Source organism: Pseudophryne corroboree, chromosome 11 (genome assembly GCF_028390025.1).
Source record: "Pseudophryne corroboree isolate aPseCor3 chromosome 11, aPseCor3.hap2, whole genome shotgun sequence".
Lineage (NCBI taxonomy): Eukaryota > Metazoa > Chordata > Amphibia > Anura > Myobatrachidae > Pseudophryne > Pseudophryne corroboree.
The window spans coordinates 157,851,468-157,877,476 of NC_086454.1; positions in this window are offsets into that span (position 1 = coordinate 157,851,468).

Here is a 26,009-nt window from a genome sequence, read left to right on the forward strand (position 1 = left end):
GGCAAAATAACATTTTTGCAATCCCGAGGGGCCTGAGAGAAATCTATTCTATGAATATGGGGGGTAATTCCAAGTTGATCGCAGCAGGAATTTAGTTAGCAATTGGGCAAAACCATGGCCCTCATTCCGAGTTGATCGCTCGTTATTTTTCATCGCATCGCAGTGAAATTTCGCTTAGTGCGCATGCGCAATAGTCGCACTGCGACTGCGCCAAGTAACTTTGCTATGAAGATAGGATTTTTACTCACGGCATTTTCTTCGCTCCGGCGATCGTAGTGTGATTGACAGGAAATGGGTGTTACTGGGCGGAAACACGGCGTTTTAGGGGCGTGTGGATGAAAACGCTACCGTTTCCGGAAAAAACGCAGGAGTGGCCGGAGAAACGGGGGAGTGTCTGAGCGAACGCTGGGTGTGTTTCTGACGTCAATCCAGGAACGACAAGCACTGAACTGATCGCACAGGCAGAGTAAGTCTGGAGCTACTCTAAAACTGCTAAGTAGTTTGTGATCGCAATAATGCGAATACATCGGTCGCAATTTTAGGATGCTAAGATACACTCCCAGTAGGCGTAGGCTTAGCGTGTGTAACTCTGCTAAATTCGCCTTGCGACCGATCAACTCGGAATGAGGGCCCATGTGCACTGCAGGGGAGGCAGATATAACGTGCAGAGAGAGTTAGATTTGGGTGGCGTGTGTTCAATCTGCAATCTAATTTGCAGTGTAAAAATAAAGTAGCCAGTATTACCCTGCACAGAAATAAAATAACCCACCCAAATCTAACTCTCTCTGCACATGTTATATCTGCCTCCCCTGCAGTGCACATGGTTTTGCCCAATTGCTAACTAAATTCCTGCTGCGATCAACTTGGAATTACCCCCATGACTCCCTCCATAAATATTATCACGTCTGTGATCGTGCCACAGACCTATGTAACCTCACTATACATACATATACATATATGTATAGCTCTTCCTGATATGCATCACATTATCATGCCAATTTTAACCCAGTCAGATATTGTTGGTGCCAACAGGGTCACCCCCCCCCCCCCCCACACCCCCACCCCCGTCTGTGTCTCCCATATAGTTTTCTCTTGGGAAAAATATACCTCTACTGACATGTTGACATTTATTTACATGTACAAGTACCATAAGGAGTCGATAGTGTCGACTCAGTCATTCCCTTTGCGGCAGAGCACTCAGCCTCAGATATGCCGACACACGTGTACCAAACACCCACCGACATTACACTGGCTATAAGGGATAGACCCCAGTACATTCTGTCAGGGAAACACAGAAGGAGTTTACCAGCTCATTTCCTGGGCAGTACGGATGGTGTAATGGTTAGCATTACTGCCTCACAGCACTGAGGTCATGGGTTCAATTCCCACCATGGCCCTAACTGTGTGGAGTTTGTATATTCTCCCCGTACTTGCGTGGGTTTCCTCCGGGTACTCCGGTTTCCTTCCACAATCCAAAAATATACTGGCAGGTTAATTGGCTCCCAACAAAATTAACCCTAGGGTGAATGTGTGTGCGTGTACATGTGATAGGGAATATAGATTGTAAGCTCCACTGGGGCAGGGACTGATGTGAATGGCCAATTCTCTGTAAAGCGCTGCGGAATATGTGTGCGCTATATAAATAACTGGTAATAAATAAATAAAGAAATAATTTCCACAGCGCTCATGATATAGTGTGCTTTTATATTTAACTTATATTGCACCAAACAACTGTGCCCCCCCTCATTTTTCACTCTGATCTGTACAGCAGTGCTTTGGAGGGACCAGCGTCTCTGTGAGGAGAAAAAGGCGCTGAAATGAGCTGTGAGGGGAAGCCCCGCCCCCTTAATGGTGCGCTTCAGCCCCGCTATTATATACATATATTTATACTGGCGGGGATTAAATATAGTGCCTAGACACTTATATACTCGATTGCCAGTCTCTGTTGAGGATTTATATGCTGCCCAGGCGCCCCCCCCCCCCCCCGCACCCTGCACCCTACAGTGCCTGTGTGTGTGGGAGCATGGCGCACAGTGCGGCCGCCGTGCGTTACCTCAAAGCCGTCACTGAAGTCTTCTGATCTTCTTCTACTCACCCGTCTTCTGACTTCTGGCTCTGCAAGGGGGGTGACGGCGCGGCTCCGGGAACGAGCATCTAGGCGTACCTAGCGATCAGACCCTCTGGAGCTAATGGTGTCCAGTAGCCTAAGAAGCAGAGCCTTGAAACTCACAGAAGCAGGTCTGCTTCTCTCCCCTCAGTCCCACGATGCAGGGAGCCTGTTGCCAGCAGGTCTCCCTGAAAATAATAAACCTAACATAAAGTCTTTTCAGAGAAACTCAGTAGAGCTCCCCTGTGTGTGACCAGTGACAATGCTAAATTCCTTTGTCGTATAAACAACCCTTTATGAAGTCTAAGAACACTGTACGCTGTTTACTTAAGAAGTACCGTAATGGTACGCTATTTGCGTAACGATCGCTCAGCAGTAAGCGAGACGCTCAAGCGTCACGTTCGCTCACGGCCCAGTGATCACAGGACACGTTATTGGTTATGACTAGAGTAATGATTCGCTATGGCGTAGCGGACGCTCGAGACCACGAGGAGATCACCAGCGGCGCAGACGCTCACAACGCTATACCTTAATGTTTAAACCTTATACCAAAGAAATACAAAGAATACCTTAATGTGAGTACAGGGTGTAAGTGCAACCTTGTGTAACCTGACTAACTACAAAGCTGCTTGAGCGTCACCGACGCTCAAGTGAACACTTAACACTATAGAAAATACACAGATACTGGTTTAGGTTCCAAAGCCTATTAACTGTATTATATCTAATATATATGTAAAAGGGGATAACAGTACAAATGATACACTACAATATAACAGAGACTTCCTAACCACAGAACTAAACAATAATACAAAAAGACAATACTACACTGACCTAAATGCAATACAATACAATACTATCTAATACAATACAATACTAGCCTAGTCTAGGGGAGATATGAGAGAACAGAACAGGGAGAGAGAGAGAGAGAGAGAGATGAGAGAAATTGGCTCACAGAAAGACAATGATTACGGAGAGAAACTTACGCACAAGGGGAAACGATCGCATGCGCCTGGACATCCAGCACCCGATTTTCAGCAATGAGAACCGTTGAAGAGTGAGAGCTGGATGTGGTCGGCCTGCCTATTTATGCCCCACACACAATGCAATCTCCTGGTCCTACAATCCCATTGTCCATTGGCCGAAGGAATTCGGCCCTGCATCATAACAAAAGGTCATAGGGTGATTCATACAGGTGGGCTGTGACGATTTCCAACAGCTCAGGTGGGTGGGAAACTGGGTTTCCCGCCGCATACCTGAGTATGTGTAAATAATAGAAATGGACATAAACTTCTTATGTCCATAACTATTCGCACGAGCGATTAATACGCTCCAAACCAACACCGGAATATTGCTAATTAAATACTCTTCCGATGGGTACCAAACACTGCTGTATGATTCCTGTTAGACCCTTCGTACGATGCAAAGAGGGATTCCTCAGCTCAGGGACATTCTATATTAACCAAACTTTCAGAAATCATTAAGGGGATCATGATCTATAAACCACATTAATTGTGAACATTTGTAACGAATGAGTCGCACGCTACGACTACATAAACTCTACCGTAAATACGCATACCGCGCCTGCGAGTGCACGCTATCGCGGGTATGCGCCTTCACGGGAGAGCGTACGCATGCGCAGCGCGGACCAGTGTGCGGTGCAAATATGGCAACGTGCATAGAGACATTTTTCTGACTTTGACAGTCCACCCTTTGGCAGTCAATAATAACTGCCACAAAACATTTAAGGAGAAAAATGTAAGTCAGGGGTTAATTGATTTCCATGGTGGGGTAAGGAAGAAGAGAGGAGTAGGTGTGAAAAGGGTATGACCTAGTGAGAAAGTAGAAGCATGTGTGTATGAGTCCATGTTTGGAGGGTCATGTATCATCGTGCCGTACGTGTGGTAAATCAAGCTTCGAGGTATTGCGAAGTATACATTTGAATTCCTTCTTATCCTGTGGTACAGGTCTGTGGATGGGCTGTCAAACTCTACCGAGCTCATTTCGGCTGTGGTTGTAACAAAATGGGGATGCACATTTTAGTTGATGATACATGAATGGGGGAGGTATGTGGTTGCTGCTATCTGTGCCTGTATTCCCTATCGTCTATGTGTGTCGTTACCTGAGGGTTGTAGAGATGAAGATAAAGAACACTTACGAAAAATGCAATGATATTCTATGTCAGGGAAATGTACATCTGTTGTTGAAGTTGTGCTCGGTATCTGTTGAGAGTCGTCTTCTTTGCGCTGTATTGCTCCTTGGGCATGAGCAAATAGCTTTGTCTGAGCCATCAGATTTACAAAAATGTTGGGCTAGCGTGAGTTTAAAAATACTAGGGAAACTGGGGATCCATGGCAAAGTTCATCAAGTGTCCATATTTAAAGTTGTCAAATCTTCTTCTTTGGTGCTTGTCTGTTGTCTGTATAGCGTCTCGTCAACTTCCTCGTCCAAGGGGGTCTTTGTATCTTGGAGAAAAGCAGAAAAACAGGTGAAAGAAACGGACCGTATAATCGCATTTTCATCACATTCTGGTTTCTATCATTGGGTCATAGATCAAATCCAGGTTAATTACAGTTTCCTCGCTCCTCAAGCTCATCACTCTTGTACTTTGTTTGCACCTCATTAAAGCCTGCCCGCATCTAAATATCAATCCAATCGATATAACGACACCCAAGATACATAGTAGAAACTTTCCAACATCCATTATGACTCCTTGAGCCCAGTCTCCTAAACCGGAGAACCAATTTCGCGGGTTCAACCATGACACCCAACCAGTCAGCTCATTACTTACAGCAGCAAGGGTGAGATTGTGTTTTCGACGAAATTCCCACTTTAATTGCAGAATATCGTCCATCTTTTGGTCTATGACCTCTACCGGATCCTCGGTGCTATTTGTGATATACGTGCAACACTTTATGCCGTACTGTGTTGCCAATGTAACACAATATCCGCCTGTTACTGCTGTAAGATAATTAAGAACCATCCTATGCTGAACTAGTTCTGTTTTGTAAGCTTGAAGTTCTCTTCCAGTGTATCTAAACGTGTCATCATACATTTCAGTGATATTATCTAACAAATTGGCGAGTGCGGAAATGTATCTATAATTCATCACACCTCGAGCGGTGCGAGTGAAATCTAACGCTACCAGAACCTGAATCCCGGTGGATTCATGGATAAGATCAGAGGCCGGATGCTCTAACCTTTCTGACAGTTGTCTTTTAACTCGGTGCTCGTAATGAGTGTGAGTATAAGGAGCTTGGGCACCACGGTGTATGTCCTTCATTTTGTCATGTGTAACAGTCATCACTTCAGGCAATACTTTTCCAATATAACACAATCCTTCAGAGTTTGGGGCAAGCCACTTGTACGCCTTTCTCCCGCATATGAAATATGCATCATCGGGGAGAACATATGGGACGGAGAAGGACATGACCATGTTACAAACCTTCCAGGTGAAATCTCCTGACCCTAATTCTTCCAACTGCTTAATGCACGTATCAGTTTGTACGATATGTGCACAATATCCTGGTGATACCTCTCCAACTCTAGTAATCCTATTTCCTAAGGTATATCGATACCGAAAAGATTTTCCTCTACTGGCTATGTGGCGTACCAGCTCTGTATCTGTAGGCATTCTATCTGCTCTGTGTGAAAAGGTCATGGTAAGGTTGCTCCATGACACTTCCCAATTTCCCGGTTTTCTGGGATTGGAGATGTTAAAACATAAGAGGGACCTATCCACATGGTATTGGTGGAGCTTCAAACTAGGAGGGCTGGAGATGTTAAACCTCCGATCCACCGGTCTCCCACCACTTAGCTCAAGTACCTCCCCTAACGTTAAAGGAAATGGTACTAGCCCTGATTTGCTGTGACCCTGAGGTACTTGAGAGCATACCCAACAATCTGTTTGGTTTAACACGTTACCCACTAAGGAGTGATAGTCACTCAATGGATGCCGGTCCATATGGATATTAAAACTAGATTGGCATTTCTTTATGCATCCATCTTCAACCAGATTATCACAGAGCCTACAGATACAATTTTCTTCAGCTAACAATCCATCACAATTTCTTCTATCGGATCGTTTTCTGATACTCGCCTTTGCTTGTTGGTTTGGTTGATCTTGGAAAACTACGCCTCCATCATCATAATCGGAACCCATTCCAGAACCTCTTTCGACCTCTATGGTACTCTCGCCGGAACAGACTGCTCTGGTCAACATCATGGTTAACATCAAAATCCGGATCACAGTCTCTTGGGGCAAGTCCATCTTTGAGGAGGAAATAGAGAAGAATGAGAAGGGGAAAAAGGAATTTTAAGGGAGAGGGGCTGGGAAGTGGAGAAAAACAATAAAAGGGAGAAGGGAGTCGACAACTGCTTTCGGTCTTCAAGGCTCAGGTGCCGCCTCAGTCCTCCTGGAACAGACACTCCAGTGATACAACCTCTACCGTCTGTTCCTTATCACGGGACTTCTCTGGATCAGCAACCTTTTTGCAGTGGGATGAATGGACCCAAGTCTCTCTCTCAGCAACCTTCAATGCTGTGGTGCTAGTCAATAAGACCTGGTATGGTCCTTCCCATCTATCAATAAGACAACCTGAGCGTAGAAAATTTCGTATCATTACATAATCCCCAGGTTCAATGTCATGACAATTACTACCTGGTAAATCAGGAATCACCAACTTCAGATTATCATTTTGACTCCTCAACTGCTTACTCATGTTAATCAAGTACTTTACAGTTACTTCATTGTTACATTTCAAATCATCCTGAGGGTTAATCATGACGTGCGGTTGTCGACCAAACAAGATTTCAAAAGGAGACAGATTAAGGGGGGACCTGGGAGTGGTTCTGATGCTATACAAAACAATGGGTAAAGCTTCTGGCCACGTCAATCCTGTCTCTGTCATTACTTTACTCAATTTATTTTTAATAGTGCTGTTCACTCTTTCGACCTTCGCGCTCGCCTGTGGACGGTACGGAGTGTGCAGCTTGCTATCAATACCCATTAATTTACACATTCCTTGAAAGACATCACCTGTAAAATGGGTACCCCTATCACTTTCAATGATTCTAGGGATACCTTACCTACATACAAATTCCTGCACAATTTTCTTAGCTGTAAACATAGCGGTATTTGTAGCTGCTGGAAAAGCTTCGACCCAATTCGAGAAAACATCTATACAGACAAGTACATATTTCAAATTTCGACATGGGGGTAATTGAATGAAGTCAATTTGTATTACCTGGAAAGGGCCGCCGGCAGGTGGGATATGGGATGGTTCTGTAGGTATTGCTTTTCCAATATTCTTTCTCAGACAGGTAAGGCATGACATTGCTCTTTTACCCGCATGAGAGGAGAATCCTGGGGCGCACCAGTATGCTCTTACCAATTTGCACATCCCCTCCTTGCCTAGATGAGTCAGCCCGTGAGCTGCTTCAGCCAGACATGGAAGGTATGCCCTGGGGGCCACCGGTTTACCATGTCCATCCGTCCAGAGCCCTGAGGACTCCTGGCCATATCCCTTTGCCTTCCAGACTGCTCTTTCCTGTGTGGAACACAAATTCTGCATCTCACACAACTTTTGTGTGTTGATGGTATTAAATACCATCAGTTGTGTGGTGTCTGTCTGTATGGGGGTAGCAGCTGCAAGCTTTGCGGCTTCGTCTGCTCGGCTGTTACCAAGGGATACTGGGTCTTGGCTATATGTATGTGCTTTACATTTGATAACAGCCACTCTGTCGGGTTCCTGTATCGCTGTTAGAAGCCTTTTTATGTGGGCTGCATGCGCTATCGGTGTACCAGCCGCCGTCATGAAATTTCTGAGCCGCCATAGGGCTCCGAAATCATGGACTACCCCGAAGGCGTATCTAGAATCGGTGTAGATATTGGCTGACTTACCTTTAGCCAATTCACATGCTCTGGTTAGGGCGACCAGTTCAGCAACCTGGGCTGAGTGAGGTGGGCCTAGCGGTTCCGCTTCTATGGTGCCTTGGTCATCTACGACTGCGTATCCAGTACACAAGTCTCCCGAGTCTGACTGTCTGTGACAACTACCGTCCGTGTAGAACGTGAGTTCTGCATCTTCCAGTGGATTGTCACTGATGTCAGGCCTTGCGGTAAAATTTTGGGTCAAATATTCCATACAATCATGTGTATCTTCCTTTGCATTAAATCCTCCTTCCCCATCACTCTCACCTTCCACCCTTTGTGCCTGACCAGGCACACCTGGGAGAAATGTTGCAGGATTTAATGCACTGCATCTCCTTATGGTGATGTTTACTGGGGCCATTAATGCCAATTCCCATCTTGTAAACCTTGCTGATGAGACGTGTCTGGTTTGGGCAGAATTCAATAAGGCAGATACCGCATGCGGTGTATGGATTGTGAGGTTGTGGCCTAGCACGACATCTTCGCTTTTTGTCACTAGCAATGCTATCGCCGCAACGCTACGCAAGCATGTGGGGAGGGATCGCGCTACCGTGTCTAGCTGAGCGCTGTAATATGCAACTGGCCTGCTGGCATCACCGTGTTTTTGTGTTAGTACACCTGCTGCGCACCCAGCACTTTCTGTTCCGTATAGTTCAAAGGGTTTCCCATAGTCTGGCATACCTAGTGCTGGTGCCTGCGTTAGACACTGTTTGAGTCTCTCAAATGCTGTTTCGGATTCGTCTGTATGCGAAATCCGATCAGGTTTGTTTGAGGAGACCATTTCCTGCAAAGGTAGCGCCAATATGGAAAACCCTGGGATCCAATTACGGCAATACCCACACATTCCTAGAAACGTCCTGATCTGTTGTTGGGTTTGTGGCAGTGTCATGTCTCTAATGGCTTGGATTCTATCAGCGGTCAGGTGTCTCAGTCCTTGTGTTAGACAGTGTCCCAAATATTTTACCTTAGTTTGGCATAATTGTAACTTGTCTTTGGAAACCTTGTGACCTGTGTCTGAAAGATGAAACAGGAGCTGTTTCGTATCCTTCAGGGATGCCTCCAATGAATCAGAACACAGTAGTAGATCATCCACGTACTGTATCAACACTGATCCACTCTCCGGTTGGAAAGACTGTAAACAATCATGCAAAGCCTGAGAAAATATACTTGGACTATCTATGAAACCTTGGGGTAACCGAGTCCACGTGTATTGGACTCCTCTGTATGTGAATGCAAACAAATATTGGCTGTCAGGGTGCAGAGGTACCGAAAAGAATGCGGAGCAGAGGTCAATAACAGTGAAAAATTTGGCGGTGGGAGGAATTTGCATTAGGATGACAGCTGGATTAGGCACTACGGGGAACTGACTCTCAACTATTTTGTTAATCCCCCTTAGATCCTGCACTAGCCTGTAACCCCTCCCCCCACTCTTTTTAACAGGGAAGATGGGACTATTTGCTGTGCTGGACGTTCTTACTAGAATGCCCTGTTGTAGCAAGCGCTCTATTACTGGGAAAACTCCTAACTCCACCTCTGGCTTCTGACAATGCTAAATTCCTTTGTCGTATAAACAACCCTTTATGAAGCTAAGAACACTGTACGCTGTTTGCTTAAGAAGTACCGTAATGGTACGCTATTGGCGTAGCGATCGCTCAGCCGTAGGCGAGACGCTCAAGCGTCACGTTCGCTCACGGCCCAGTGATCACAGGACACGTTATTGGCTATGTCTAGGGGAATGATTCGCTGTAGCGTAGCGTACGCTCGAGACCACGAGGAGGTCACCAGCGATGCAGACGCTCACAACACTATACCTTTATGTTAAAACCTTATACCAATGAAATACACTGAATACCTTAATGTGAGTACAGGGTGTAAATGCAACCTTGTGTAACCTGACTAACTACAAAGCTGCTTGAGCGTCACCGACGCTCAAGTGAACACTTAACACTATAGAAAATACACAGATACTGGTTTAGGTTCCAAAGCCTATTAACTGTATTATATCTAATATACTTGAAAAAGGGGATAACAGTACAAATGATACACTACAATATAACAGAGACTTCCTAACCACAGAACTAAACAATAAATACAAAAAGACAATACTACACTGACCTAAATGCAATACAATACAATACTATCTAATACAATACAATACTAGCCTAGTCTAGGGGAGATATGAGAGAACAGAACAGTACAGAGAGAGAGAGAGAGAGAGATTGGCTCACAGAAAGACAATGATTACGGAGAGAAACTTACGCACATAGGGTATGATCGCCTGCGCCTCGATATCCAGCTCCCGGCTATCAGCAGATAACCGTTGATGAGAGAGTGAGAGCTGGATGTGGTCGGCCTGCCTATTTATGCCCCACACACAATGCAATCTCCTGGTCCTACAATCCCATTGTCCATTGGCCGAAGGAATTCGGCCCTGCATCATAACAAAAGGTCATAGGGTGATTCATACAGGTGGGCTGTGACGATTTCCAACAGCTCAGGTGGGTGGGAAACTGGGTTTCCCGCCGCATACCTGAGTATGGGTAAATAATAGAAATGGACGTAAACTTCTTATGTCCATAACTATTCGCACGAGCGATTAATACGCTCCAAACCAACACCGGAATATTGCTAATTAAATACTCTTCCGATGGGTACCAAACACTGCTGTATGATTCCTGTTAGACCCTTCGTACGATATAAAGAGGGATTTCTCAGCTCTGGGACATTGTATTTTAACCAAACTTTCAGAATCTATCAAAGGGACCATGATCTATAAACTACATTAATTGTGAAAATATGTAACGAATGAGTCGCACGCTACGACCACATAAACTCTACCGTAAATACGCATACCGCGCCTGCGTGTGCACGCTATTGCGGGTATGCGCTTCCACGGGAGAGCGTACGCACGCGCAGCGCGGACCAGTGTGCGGTGCAAATATGGCAACGTGCATTGAGACATTTTTCTGACTTTGACAGTCCACCCTTTGGCAGTCAATAATAACTGCCACAAAACATTTAAGGAGAAAAATGTAAGTCAGGGGTTAATTGATTTCCATGGTTGGGTAAGGAAGAAGAGAGGAGTAGGTGTGAAAAGGGTATGACCTAGTGAGAAAGTAGAAGCATGTGTGTATGAGTCCATGTTTGGAGGGTCATGTATCATCGTGCCGTACGTGTGGTAAATCAAGCTTCGAGGTATTGCGAAGTATACATTTGAATTCCTTCTTGTCCTGTGGTACAGGTCTGTGGATGGGCTGTCAAACTCTACCGAGCTCATTTCGGCTGTGGTTGTAACAAAATGGGGATGCACATTTTAGTTGATGATACATGAATGGGGGAGGTATGTGGTTGCTGCTATCTGTGCCTGTATTCCCTATCGTCTATGTGTGTCGTTACCTGGGGGTTGTAGAGATGAAGATAAAGAACACTTACGAAAAATGCAATGATATTCTATGTCAGGGAAATGTACATCTGTCGTCGAAGTTGTTTTCGGTATCTGTTGAGAGTCGTCTTCTTTGCGCTGTATTGCTCCTTGGGCATGAGCAAATAGCTTTGTCTGAGCCATCAGATTTACAAAAAATGTTGGGCTAGCGTGAGTTTAAAAGTACTAGGGAAACTGGGGATCCATGGCAAAGTTCATCAAGTGTCCATATTTAAAGTTGTCAAATCTTCTTCTTTGGTCAATCCGTTGTCTGTATACATCTCGTCTCGTCAGCTTCCTCGTCCAAGGGGGTCTTTGTATCTTGGAGAAAAGCAGAAAAAAAGGTGAAAGAAACGGACCGTATAATCGCATTTTCATCACATTCTGGTTTCTATCATTGGGTCATAAATCAAATCCAGGTTAATTACAGTTTCCTCGCTCCTCAAGCTCATCACTTTTGTACTTTGTTTGCACCTCATTAAAGCCTGCCCGCATCTAAATATCAATCCAATCGATATAACAACACCCAAGATACATAGGAGAAACTTTCCAACATCCATTATGACTCCTTGAGCCCAGTCTCCTAAACCGGAGAACCAATTTCGCGGGTTCAACCATGACACCCAACCAGTCAGCTCATTACCTACAGCAGCAAGGGTGAGATTGTGTTTTCGACGAAATTCCCACTTTAATTGCAGAATATCGTCCATCTTTTGGTCTATGACCTCTACCGGATCCTCGGTGCTATTTGTGATATACGTGCAACACTTTATGCCGTACTGTGTTGCCAAGGTAACACAATATCCGCCTGTTACTGCTGTAAGATAATTAAGAACCATCCTATGCTGAACTAGTTCTGTTTTGTAAGCTTGAAGTTCTCTTCCAGTGTATCTAAACGTGTCATCATACATTTCAGTGATATTATCTAACAAATTGGCGAGTGCGGAAATGTATCTATAATTCATCACACCTCGAGCGGTGCGAGTGAAATCTAACGCTACCAGAACCTGAATCCCGGTGGATTCATGGATAAGATCAGAGGCCGGATGCTCTAACCTTTCTGACAGTTGTCTTTTAACTCGGTGCTCGTAATGAGTGTGAGTATAAGGAGCTTGGGCACCACAGTGTATGTCCTTCATTTTGTCATGTGTAACAGTCATCACTTCAGGCAATACTTTTCCAATATAACACAATCCTTCAGAGTTTGGGGCAAGCCACTTGTACGCCTTTCTCCCGCATATGAAATATGCATCATCGGGGAGAACATATGGGACGGGGAAGGACATGACCATGTTACAAACCTTCCAGGTGAAATCTCCTGACCCTAATTCTTCCATCTGCCTAATGCACGTATCGGTTTGTACGATATGTGCACAGTATCCTGGTGATACCTCTCCAACTCTAGTAATCCTATTTCCTAAGGTATATCGATACCGAAAAGATTTTCCTCTACTGGCTATGTGGCGTACGAGCTCTGTATCTGTAGGCATTCTATCTGCTCTATGTGAAAAGGTCATGGTAAGGTTGCTCCATGACACTTCCCAATTTCCCGGTTTTCTGGGATTGGAGATGTTAAAACATATGAGGGACCTATCCACATGGTATTGGTGGAGCTTCAAACTAGGAGGGCTGGAGATGTTAAACCTCCGGTCCACCGGTCTCCCACCACTTAGCTCAAGTACCTCCCCTAACGTTAAAGGAAATGGTACTAGCCCTGATTTACTGTGACCCTGAGGTACTTGAGAGCATACCCAACAATCTGTTTGGTTTAACACGTTACCCACTAGAGAGTGATAGTCACTCAATGGATGCCGGTCCATATGGATATTAAAACTAGATTGGCATTTCTTTATGCATCCATCTTCAACCAGATTATCACAGAGCCTACAGATACAATTTTCTTCAGCTAACAATCCATCACAATTTCTTCTATCGGATCGTTTTCTGATACTCGCCTTTGCTTGTTGGTTTGGTTGATCTTGGAAAACTACGCCTCCATCATCATAATCGGAACCCATTCCAGAACCTCTCTCGACCTCTATGGTACTCTCGCCGGAACAGACTGCTCTGGTCAACATCATGGTTAACATCAAAATCCGGATCACAGTCTCTTGGGGCAAGTCCATCTTTGAGGAGGAAATAGAGAAGAATGAGAAGGGGGAAAAAGAAATTTTAAGGGAGAGGGGATGGGGAGTGGAGAAAACAATAAAAGGGAGAGGGGAGTCGACAGCTGCTTTCGATCTTCAAGGCTCAGGTGCCGCCTCAGTCCTCCTGGAACAGACACTCTAGTGATACAACCTCTACCGTCTGTTCCTTATCACGGGACTTCTCTGGATCAGCAACCTTCTTGCAGTGGGATGAATGGACCCAAGTCTCTCTCTCAGCAACCTTCAATGCTGTGGTGCTGGTCAATAAGACCTGGTATGGTCCTTCCCATCTATCAATAAGACAACCTGAGCGTAGAAAATTTCGTATCATTACATAATCCCCAGGTTCAATGTCATGACAATTACTATCTGGTAAATCAGGAATCACCAACTTCAGATTATCATTTTGATTCCTCAACTGTTTACTCATGTTAATCAAGTACTTTACAGTTACTTCATTGTTACATTTCAAATCATCCTGAGGGTTAATCATGACATGCGGTTGTCGACCAAACAAGATTTCAAAAGGAGACAGATTAAGAGGGGACCTGGGAGTGGTTCTGATGCTATACAAAACAATGGGTAAAGCTTCTGGCCACGTCAATCCTGTCTCTGCCATTACTTTACTCAATTTATTTTTAATAGTGCTGTTCACTCTTTCGACCTTCGCACTCGCCTGTGGACGGTACGGAGTGTGCAGCTTGCTATCAATTCCCATCAACTTACACATTCCTTGAAAGACATCACCTGTAAAATGGGTACCCCTATCACTTTCAATGATTCTAGGGATACCATATCTACATACAAATTCCTGCACAATTTTCTTAGCTGTAAACATAGCGGTATTTGTAGCTGCTGGAAAAGCTTCGACCCAATTCGAGAAAACATCTATACAAACAAGTACATATTTCAAATTTCTACATGGGGGTAATTGAATGAAGTCAATTTGTATTACTTGGAAAGGGCCGCCGGCAGGTGGGATATGGGATGGTTCTGTAGGTATTGCCTTTCCAATATTCTTTCTCAGACAGGTAAGGCATGACATTGCTCTTTTACCCGCATGAGAGGAGAATCCTGGGGCGCACCAGTATGCTCTTACCAATTTGCACATCTCCTCCTTGCCTAGATGAGTCAGCCCGTGAGCTGCTTCGGCCAGACATGGAAGGTATGCCCTGGGGGCCACTGGTTTACCATGTCCATCCGTCCAGAGCCCTGAGGACTCCTGGCCATATCCCTTTGCCTTCCAGACTGCTCTTTCCTGTGTGGAACACAAATTCTGCATCTCACACAACTTCTGTGTGTTGATGGTATTAAATACCATCAACTGTGTGGTGTCTGTCCGTGTGGGGGTAGCAGCTGCAAGCTTTGCGGCTTCGTCTGCTCGGCTGTTACCAAGGGATACTGGGTCTTGACTATATGTATGTGCTTTACTGTGGACCCTGCTCCCAATGTCGTGTGTTGTGTTGTTGTCTAGGGGGTTGAAAAGATCTTTGTACATTCTTTGTTCTACATTCTCGTGCATAGTGTCCCGGTCTGTTACAAGAAAAACATGTTATTACACTTGCCTTACCCACAGGATTCGGTGGTACATACGCAGGCTGCCTTGTGGTCAGCGCCTGTATACTTACGGACATCAACTTATCACTTTGCGACTCCCTGTGCCTAGTGATGTTTCTGTCGTGATCAATAGCAGCCTCTCTCAAGCCGGACACTGACAGACCTCGCCAGCATGGTTGCGTGGTCTGAACCCTAGTCTTTAATGTTTCCTTTAAACCATCCATCAGTACAGATACTGCTACTTCTCGATGGTTTGGGTTGGTCTTAATGTCTTCTATACCAGTGTACTTTGCCATTTCTAATAGTGCCCGGTGAAAATATTCTGTTGCCGTTTCGGACTCCTTTTGCTTAATGGAAAATATTTTATTCCATTTAACAACGGCAGGGAAATACTCTTTTAGCTGTAAATTTATCCTTTTTACATTATCCTTGTTGTACACGTCTGTAAGCGGTACATCTTTATCCAATGCACAATCAGCTAAAAACTGAGTTGCATCAACATTGGAAGGTAAACAAGCTCTTAGCAGTATCTGCCAATCCTTGTTGTTGGGTTCTACAGTGTTACCTAAATCCCTGATGTATTTTTGGCTAGCAACTAAATCCTTCCTGGGGTCAGGAAATTCGGACACTATTGTTCTTAATTCCATTCGGGAAAATGGAGTGTACATGGCAATGTTCCTTATGGGAGTGGCTCCAGACACATCTGTTTTTCCATTGGGAACTGCTATTACCCTTACAGGAGCAATTCTAACAGCCTCTTCCTGTGTAGATTCTACTGCTTGTTGTGGTACAATTGTTTCAGTGTAGTGCATGGTGCCGTACTTACCCGTTGACACGACCTCACCTATCCCTCCGCTAGGGGCTTTCACTAATCTCGTGGGTGTCGCTGTGCCTACTGTGGTCTCTGCTATGGTGGCCGCAAGAGAGAGAGCTGAAATTGTTGCTGAATCGTCTTCTTGATCACACTCCTGAGGAAGGTTCAAAACAGGGTACAACTTGCACGGGTTAATACTTGCATGAGTTATTTGGTTAACATCATTAACATTTACAGTGTTACTAAGAGTTTGTGTTTTACAACCCAGTGCGTTTCTCTCCGCAATCAACTTCTCTCCTGCAATGTATGGTGGAGGAGGAGCTGTGGCAATCAACTTCCTGACTGCCCCAGATCCTGCCGCCAGAGCCAACCCTCTCTGTATCTCACCTTCCTGGTGCCATAACTGTAAACAATCATGATGCTGAATTCGTCTCTTTGCTGATTTTACGAGACATATCCTCCTCCTTAAATTTTGTAACACTTCTGGACTGAAGCTACCTATTCTTGGGAATTTGTCCCTGTCTTGTACTGTCATTCTCTCCCATTCATCACATAAAGATTCGGTGTGACTTCCATATTTTTCACACATTACATATCGTGCCGACCCAACTGGTCGGTTCACAGAATCAACCTGAACCATGGTTGATCGCCCCCTACCTGAGCAACTGGCCCCCATAGTCTGCAGGTGTTGCTTAGTCCTCCTTGGATCTCTGTATCAAGGTTTTCAGCAAGCCTTTTCAGACAACCAAATTACTCCACAGTAGGCCGGCGGTGGCGGTTTACCGAGTACCCCACTCACTCGCCCACCTCGACCAATACGACCTGATCACACCGATATGGTGCTGGCGTACTCGATACAGGGCCCCTATGGAACCTTCAGTTTACTGGAACATATGAGGGTTACCCGCAGGACACTTACTCTTTCCAGTAAAGTTGGGGTTGTTAGATAGTTCCTGAGTGACCAGCGAACTTCCCTTCCAAAAATAAAAAAATTACACAAATCACGTCAGAATGTACAAATAGCGTTTGTGACCACTTTACTCTAATGGTATTAGGTCAGATTACTAACTACTGCACACAATTACGTGCGGTCCAATCGTTCAGTACACGAGCACTACTTGTCATGTACTGAAAGACCAATGGAATCGATGTTTCCGGCCGCGATTCCTTCAGCAAGAGCTTATGGCCTATATGGGTTCTGCACCAACACCCCAGGCGTTGTGCCACTGGACTTTTATAGCGGACCTTTTTGTCTATTTTACCTGTTACCTTATGACCTCCTGGTCTGTTACCTTATGACCTCCTGGTCTTGTTACCTTATGACCTCCTGGTCTTGTTACCTTATGGTCCGCTATACTCTAATGCTCAAATATTATTTAACCAGGGATGCCTCCCTAGCCACCGTATATGTCACTTACACGTATGTCCCTTGACGAGTACCCGGCTTTCCTTTTGGTTCCACCTTAAAGTTATATAAACTTTTGTATACAAAACACACTCACTCAACACATGTACACTTTGTTTCTATATCTATTTCTGCGCAGAAATTGTCTTTAGGCCAAAAGTGTTACCAATTAGGAGCAGGATCTGTTAAACTAAATTTCAGATTTTTCCAAAAATAGATTTGCGTTATTTACCGCGTCGCGTTATCTACCGCTGTGCGTTAATTATCGCCTTTGCGTTACTTCACTTTATCACAACTTGAGCTACGTGGGCGTAACCGGACGCTACGTTGCGTAATGTACGCTGCGTGCGTCTGCCTTTGGATTGCGTACGCTAGTCTTTGTTAGCGACACGTGTACGAAATGCAAAGATCCACCGTAACACAATATATTTTTATCAATGTAAATGATCCCTGATCATCTACCGCAATCCACACTGACTGCCTTGTATCTCAGACAAACCGTGTGTTTGTTCTATACTTTAACTATTACCTCTACTATGAAATAACAGCAAATCTCTTTTTAGCACTTTCTATCAACTATAAAATTGGCAAACAGGAATAGTGATATACGAAAATGAAACAGAAATGCAGATATATGCGTGCGTACGCAAGACAAAAGAAAAATAAACAGTTTTAAAAAGACACAAGCGTTTTGTTCTTACTTCCGGTTACCGGGTTCCTTCAGCACTCTTTATCTAAGCGAAGCAGACGCTTATCCCGCCAGCAACTGCGAGACAACCTCCCACCCTTTGCTGGGGGATAATGTCTGCTGATCTACCTAGTGCAGATGTGAGAAGTATAGGACGAGTCCCCAATTGACAATGCTAAATTCCTTTGTCGTATAAACAACCCTTTATGAAGCTAAGAACACTGTACGCTGTTTGCTTAAGAAGTACCGTAATGGTACGCTATTGGCGTAGCGATCGCTCAGCCGTAGGCGAGACGCTCAAGCGTCACGTTCGCTCACGGCCCAGTGATCACAGGACACGTTATTGGCTATGTCTAGGGGAATGATTCGCTGTAGCGTAGCGTACGCTCGAGACCACGAGGAGGTCACCAGCGATGCAGACGCTCACAACACTATACCTTTATGTTAAAACCTTATACCAATGAAATACACTGAATACCTTAATGTGAGTACAGGGTGTAAATGCAACCTTGTGTAACCTGACTAACTACAAAGCTGCTTGAGCGTCACCGACGCTCAAGTGAACACTTAACACTATAGAAAATACACAGATACTGGTTTAGGTTCCAAAGCCTATTAACTGTATTATATCTAATATACTTGAAAAAGGGGATAACAGTACAAATGATACACTACAATATAACAGAGACTTCCTAACCACAGAACTAAACAATAAATACAAAAAGACAATACTACACTGACCTAAATGCAATACAATACAATACTATCTAATACAATACAATACTAGCCTAGTCTAGGGGAGATATGAGAGAACAGAACAGTACAGAGAGAGAGAGAGAGAGAGATTGGCTCACAGAAAGACAATGATTACGGAGAGAAACTTACGCACATAGGGTATGATCGCCTGCGCCTCGATATCCAGCTCCCGGCTATCAGCAGATAACCGTTGATGAGAGAGTGAGAGCTGGATGTGGTCGGCCTGCCTATTTATGCCCCACACACAATGCAATCTCCTGGTCCTACAATCCCATTGTCCATTGGCCGAAGGAATTCGGCCCTGCATCATAACAAAAGGTCATAGGGTGATTCATACAGGTGGGCTGTGACGATTTCCAACAGCTCAGGTGGGTGGGAAACTGGGTTTCCCGCCGCATACCTGAGTATGGGTAAATAATAGAAATGGACGTAAACTTCTTATGTCCATAACTATTCGCACGAGCGATTAATACGCTCCAAACCAACACCGGAATATTGCTAATTAAATACTCTTCCGATGGGTACCAAACACTGCTGTATGATTCCTGTTAGACCCTTCGTACGATATAAAGAGGGATTCCTCAGCTCTGGGACATTGTATTTTAACCAAACTTTCAGAATCTATCAAAGGGACCATGATCTATAAACTACATTAATTGTGAAAATATGTAACGAATGAGTCGCACGCTACGACCACATAAACTCTACCGTAAATACGCATACCGCGCCTGCGTGTGCACGCTATTGCGGGTATGCGCTTCCACGGGAGAGCGTACGCACGCGCAGCGCGGACCAGTGTGCGGTGCAAATATGGCAACGTGCATTGAGACATTTTTCTGACTTTGACACTTCAGAGGATACTGTGGGATTTTTGGAGCTATCCTACCATCTTTTACTTGTACAACTACTGGAGCTACGTTTGCCATTAATCCAGTGTCCTGTCCATCTTTTGTCCAAAGTGACTCTGGTATCTGAGATGTCATCTCTTCTACTTGGGATGGATTCCTATTTGTTATAATGGAATGTGACATTAATTTTGATGGGGAGTCTAACATGTCTCGTACTTCCTGAGCGTGATTCTCAGGGATGTCCAAGAATACACCTTCAGGAGTACAATAAATGACGCAACCCATTTTACATAGTAAGTCTCTTCCCAGGAGATTAGTTGGTGCCGATGCAGCCAGCAAAAAGGAATGCTTGGTATGCAAAGGCCCTATTGTAATCTCGGCTGGTTGGCTAACAGGGTAGTGCTGGACTACTCCTGTTACTCCCATGGCTGGAATTGTCCTACCAGTGGTTCTCATGCCCACTGTCGAATTTATCACTGACTTGGCCGCCCCTGTGTCTACAAGAAAGTTTAAAGTTTTACCAGCTACATTGATTGCAATTTCTGGTTCGCTTCCAAGACTAGCAATCAACTTAACTGGGTGCAGATTACAGGTATGGCCACACCCCTATTGGGTATGCTGACCTCCCTGAATCCCGTTGGCAGCAACTACTTGTGAGGGGGTTAGCTGGGAACTACCAGAGGCATGCCAACCTCTGTTTGGGGGGTATCTTTTTGTTTCCCCTGTATGTGGCTCAAAACTCCGCCTCTGTGGACCCTGCTCCCATTGTCGTGTGTTGTGTTGTTGTCTAGGGGGTTGAAAAGATCTTTGTACATTCTTTGTTCTACATTCTCGTGCAAAGTGTCCCGGTCTGTTACAAGAAAAACATGTTATTACACTTGCCTTACCCACAGGATTCGGTGGTACATACGCAGGCTGCCTTGTGGTCAGCGCCTGTATACTTACGGACATCAACTTATCACTTTGCGATTCCCTGTGCCTAGTGATGTTTCTGTCGTGATCAATAGCAGCCTCTCTCAATGTGGACACTGACAGACCTCGCCAACATGGCTGCGTGGTCTGTACCCTAGCTTTTAATGTTTCTTTCAAACCATCCATCAGTACAGATACTGCTACTTCTCGATGGTTTGGGTTGGTCTTAATGTCTTCTATACCAGTGTACTTTGCCATTTCTAATAGTGCCCGGTGAAAATATTCTGTTGCCGTTTCGGACTCCTTTTGCTTAATGGAAAATATTTTATTCCATTTAACAACGGCTGGGAAATACTCCTTTAGCTGTAAATGTATCCTTTTTACATTATCCTTGTTGTACACGTCTGTAAGCGGTACATCTTTATCCAATGCACAGTCAGCTAAAAATTGAGTTGCGTCAACATTGGAAGGTAAACAAGCTCTTAGCAGTATCTGCCAATCCTTGTTGTTGGGTTCTACAGTGTTACCTAGATCCCTGATGTATTTTTGGCTTGCCACTAAATCTTTTCTGGGGTCTGGGAATTCAGACACTATGGTCCTTAATTCCATTCTAGTGAACGGGCAATACATGGCAATGTTCCTGACGGGTGTGGCTCCTGATGCATCTGTTTTCCCATTGGGAACTACTATCACCTTTACAGGAGCAATTCTAACAGCCTCTTCCTGTGTAGATTCTACAGCTTGTTGTGGTACAATTGTTTCAGTGTAGTGCATGGTGCCGTACTTACCCGTTGACACGACCTCACCTATCCCTCCGCTAGGGGCTTTCACTAATCTCGTGGGTGGTGCAGTTCCTACTGTGGTTTCTGATATGGTGGCCGCTAGAGAGAGAGCTGAAATTGTTGCCGAATCTTCTTCTTGATCACACTCCTGAGGAAGGTTCAAAACAGGGTACATCTTGCACGGGTTAATACTTGCATGAGTTATTTGGTTAACATCATTAACATTTACAGGGTTACTAAGAGTTTGTGTTTTACAACCCAGTGCGTTTCTCTCCGCAATCAACTTCTCTCCTGCAATGTATGGTGGAGGAGGAGCTGTGGCTATCAGCTTCCTGACTGCCCCAGATCCTGCCGCCAGAGCCAAACCTCTCTGTATCTCACCTTCCTGGTGCCATAACTGTAAATAATCATGATGTTGAATTCGTCTCTTTGTTGATTTTACGAGACATATCCTCCTCCTTAAATTTTGTAACACTTCTGGACTAAAGCTACCTATTCTTGGGAATTTGTCCCTGTCTTGTACAGTCATTCTCTCCCATTCATCACATAAAGATTCGGTGTGACTTCCATATTTTTCACACATTACATATCGTGCCGACCCAACTGGTCGGTTCACAGAATCAACCTGAACCATGGTTGATCGCCCCCTACCTGAGCAACTGGCCCCCATAGTCTGTAGGTGTTGCTTAGTCCTCCTTGGATCTCTGTATCAAGGTTTTCAGCAAGCCTTTTCAGACAACCAAATTACTCCACAGTAGGCCGGCGGTGGCGGTTTACCGAGTACCCCACTCACTCGCCCACCTCGACCAATACGACCTGATCACACCGACGTGGTGCTGGCGTACTCGATACAGGGCCCCTATGGAACCTTCAGTTTACTGGAACATATGAGGGTTACCCGCAGGACACTTACTCTTTCCAGTAAAGGTGGGGTTGTTAGATAGTTCCTGAGTGACCAGCGAACTTCCCTTCCAAAAATAAAAAATTACACAAATCACGTCAGAATGTACAAATAGCGTTTGTGACCACTTTACTCTAATGGTATTAGGTCAGATTACTAACTACTGCACACAATTACGTGCGGTCCAATCGTTCAGTACACAAGCACTACTTGTTATGTACTGAAAGATCAATGGAATCGATGTTTCAGGCCGCGATTCCCTCAGCACGAGCTTATGGCCTATATGGGTTCTGCACCAACACCCCAGGCGTTGTGCCACTGGACTTTTATAGCGGACCTTTTACCTTACGACCTCCTGGTCTTGTTACCTTATGACCTCCTGGTCTTGTTACCTTATGACCTCCTGGTCTTGTTACCTTATGACCTCCTGGTCTTGTTACCTTATGGTCCGCTATACTCTAATGCTCAAATATTATTTAACCAGGGATGCCTCCCTAGCCACCGTATATGTCACTTACACGTATGTCCCTTGACGAGTACCCGGCTTTCCTTTTGGTTCCACCTTAAAGTTGTATAAACTTATGTATACAAAACCACACTCACTCAACACATGTACACTTTGTTTCTATATCTATTTCTGCGCAGAAATTTTTCTTCAGGCCAGCAGTGTTACCAATTAGGAGCAGGATCTGTTAAACTAAATTTCAGATTTTCCAAAAATAGATTTGCGTTATTTACCGCTTCGCGTTATCTACCGCTGTGCGTTACTTATCGCCTTTGCGCTAATTATCGCTTTGCGCTAATTCAACTTTTCGTGATTTTGAGCTACGTGGGCGTAACCAGACGCTACGTTGCGTAATGTACGCTGCGTGCGTCTGCCTTTGGATTGCGTACGCTAGTCTTTGTTAGCGACACGTGTACGCAATATAAAGATCCACCGTAACACAATTTCTATTTTTATCAATGTAAATGATCCCTGATCATCTACCGCAATCCACACTGACTGCTTTGTATCTCAGACAAACCGTGTGTTTGTTCTATACTTTAACTATCACCTCTACTATGAAATAACAGCAAATCTCTTTTTAGCACTTTCTATCAACTATAAAATTTGGCAAACAGGAATAGTGATATACGAAAATGAAACAGAAAATGCAGATATATGTATGCGTGCGTGTATACGCAAGACAGAAGAGAAATAAAACAGTTTTAAAAGACACAAGCGTTTTGTTCTTACTTCCGGTTCCCGGATTCCTTCAGCACTCTTTATCTAAGCGAAGCAGACGCTTATCCCGTCAGCACTGGGAGACAACCTCCCACCCTTTGCTGGGGGGATAATGTCTGCTGATCTACCTAGTGCAGATGTGAGAAGGATAGGACGAGTCCCCAATTGACAATGCTAAATTCCTTTGTCGTATAAACAACCCTTTATGAAGTCTAAGAACACTGTACGCTGTTTACTTAAGAAGTACCGTAATGGTACGCTATTTGCGTAACGATCGCTCAGCAGTAAGCGAGACGCTCAAGCGTCACGTTCGCTCACGGCCCAGTGATCACAGGACACGTTATTGGTTATGACTAGAGTAATGATTCGCTATGGCGTAGCGGACGCTCGAGACCACGAGGAGATCACCAGCGGCGCAGACGCTCACAACGCTATACCTTAATGTTTAAACCTTATACCAAAGAAATACAAAGAATACCTTAATGTGAGTACAGGGTGTAAGTGCAACCTTGTGTAACCTGACTAACTACAAAGCTGCTTGAGCGTCACCGACGCTCAAGTGAACACTTAACACTATAGAAAATACACAGATACTGGTTTAGGTTCCAAAGCCTATTAACTGTATTATATCTAATATATATGTAAAAGGGGATAACAGTACAAATGATACACTACAATATAACAGAGACTTCCTAACCACAGAACTAAACAATAATACAAAAAGACAATACTACACTGACCTAAATGCAATACAATACAATACTATCTAATACAATACAATACTAGCCTAGTCTAGGGGAGATATGAGAGAACAGAACAGGGAGAGAGAGAGAGAGAGAGAGATGAGAGAAATTGGCTCACAGAAAGACAATGATTACGGAGAGAAACTTACGCACAAGGGGAAACGATCGCATGCGCCTGGACATCCAGCACCCGATTTTCAGCAATGAGAACCGTTGAAGAGTGAGAGCTGGATGTGGTCGGCCTGCCTATTTATGCCCCACACACAATGCAATCTCCTGGTCCTACAATCCCATTGTCCATTGGCCGAAGGAATTCGGCCCTGCATCATAACAAAAGGTCATAGGGTGATTCATACAGGTGGGCTGTGACGATTTCCAACAGCTCAGGTGGGTGGGAAACTGGGTTTCCCGCCGCATACCTGAGTATGTGTAAATAATAGAAATGGACATAAACTTCTTATGTCCATAACTATTCGCACGAGCGATTAATACGCTCCAAACCAACACCGGAATATTGCTAATTAAATACTCTTCCGATGGGTACCAAACACTGCTGTATGATTCCTGTTAGACCCTTCGTACGATGCAAAGAGGGATTCCTCAGCTCAGGGACATTCTATATTAACCAAACTTTCAGAAATCATTAAGGGGATCATGATCTATAAACCACATTAATTGTGAACATTTGTAACGAATGAGTCGCACGCTACGACTACATAAACTCTACCGTAAATACGCATACCGCGCCTGCGAGTGCACGCTATCGCGGGTATGCGCCTTCACGGGAGAGCGTACGCATGCGCAGCGCGGACCAGTGTGCGGTGCAAATATGGCAACGTGCATAGAGACATTTTTCTGACTTTGACACCAGTCTCACTGGGCACAGAATCTAAACTGGAGTCTGGAGGAGGGGCATAGAGGGAGGAGCCAGTTCACACCCATTCAAAGTCTTAAAGTGCCCATGACTCCAGCGGATCCCGTCTATATCCCATGGTTCCTGAAGCATCCCCAGCATCCTCTAGGATGTATGAGAAATATATATATATATATATATATATATATATACACACACACACAGTATCTCAGAAACAGTGATAACCAGTATAAATGCGCAATAATATATGATTTCCTTCTTTTCAAATCGAGGGGGTAACGTCGGCGTATCTAAATATATTTTGGGGTAAAAGGTAAAAAAAAGTCCATGACCCCTGCATAGAAAAGAGCATTCTGTACATACTGTAACATGTATCTGCCATGCATTTTATGGGTGGGTAATATGGTGCAGGAGTTCAGTTGTGTTGCGCAAAACGTAGTACTGTACACCTGTAAAGTAGAGATGAGCGGGTTCGGTTCCTCGGAATCCGAACCCGCCCGAACTTCAGCTTTTTTTACACGGATCCGAGCGACTCGGATCTTCCCGCCTTGCTCGGTTAACCCGAGCGCGCCCGAACGTCATCATGACGCTGTCGGATTCTCGCGAGGCTCGGATTCTATCGCGAGACTCGGATTCTATATAAGGAGCCGCGCGTCGCCGCCATTTTCACACGTGCATTGAGATTGATAGGGAGAGGACGTGGCTGGCGTCCTCTCCATTTAGATTAGAAGAGAGAGAGTGAGATTGAGACAGAGACACTTGATTTACTGGAGCTTAGGAGTACTAGAGAGTGCAGAGTTTACTAGTGACTGACCACTGACCAGTGACCACCAGTGCAGTTTTATTTAATATAATCCGTTCTCTGCCTGAAAAAAACGATACACAGTGACTCAGTCACAT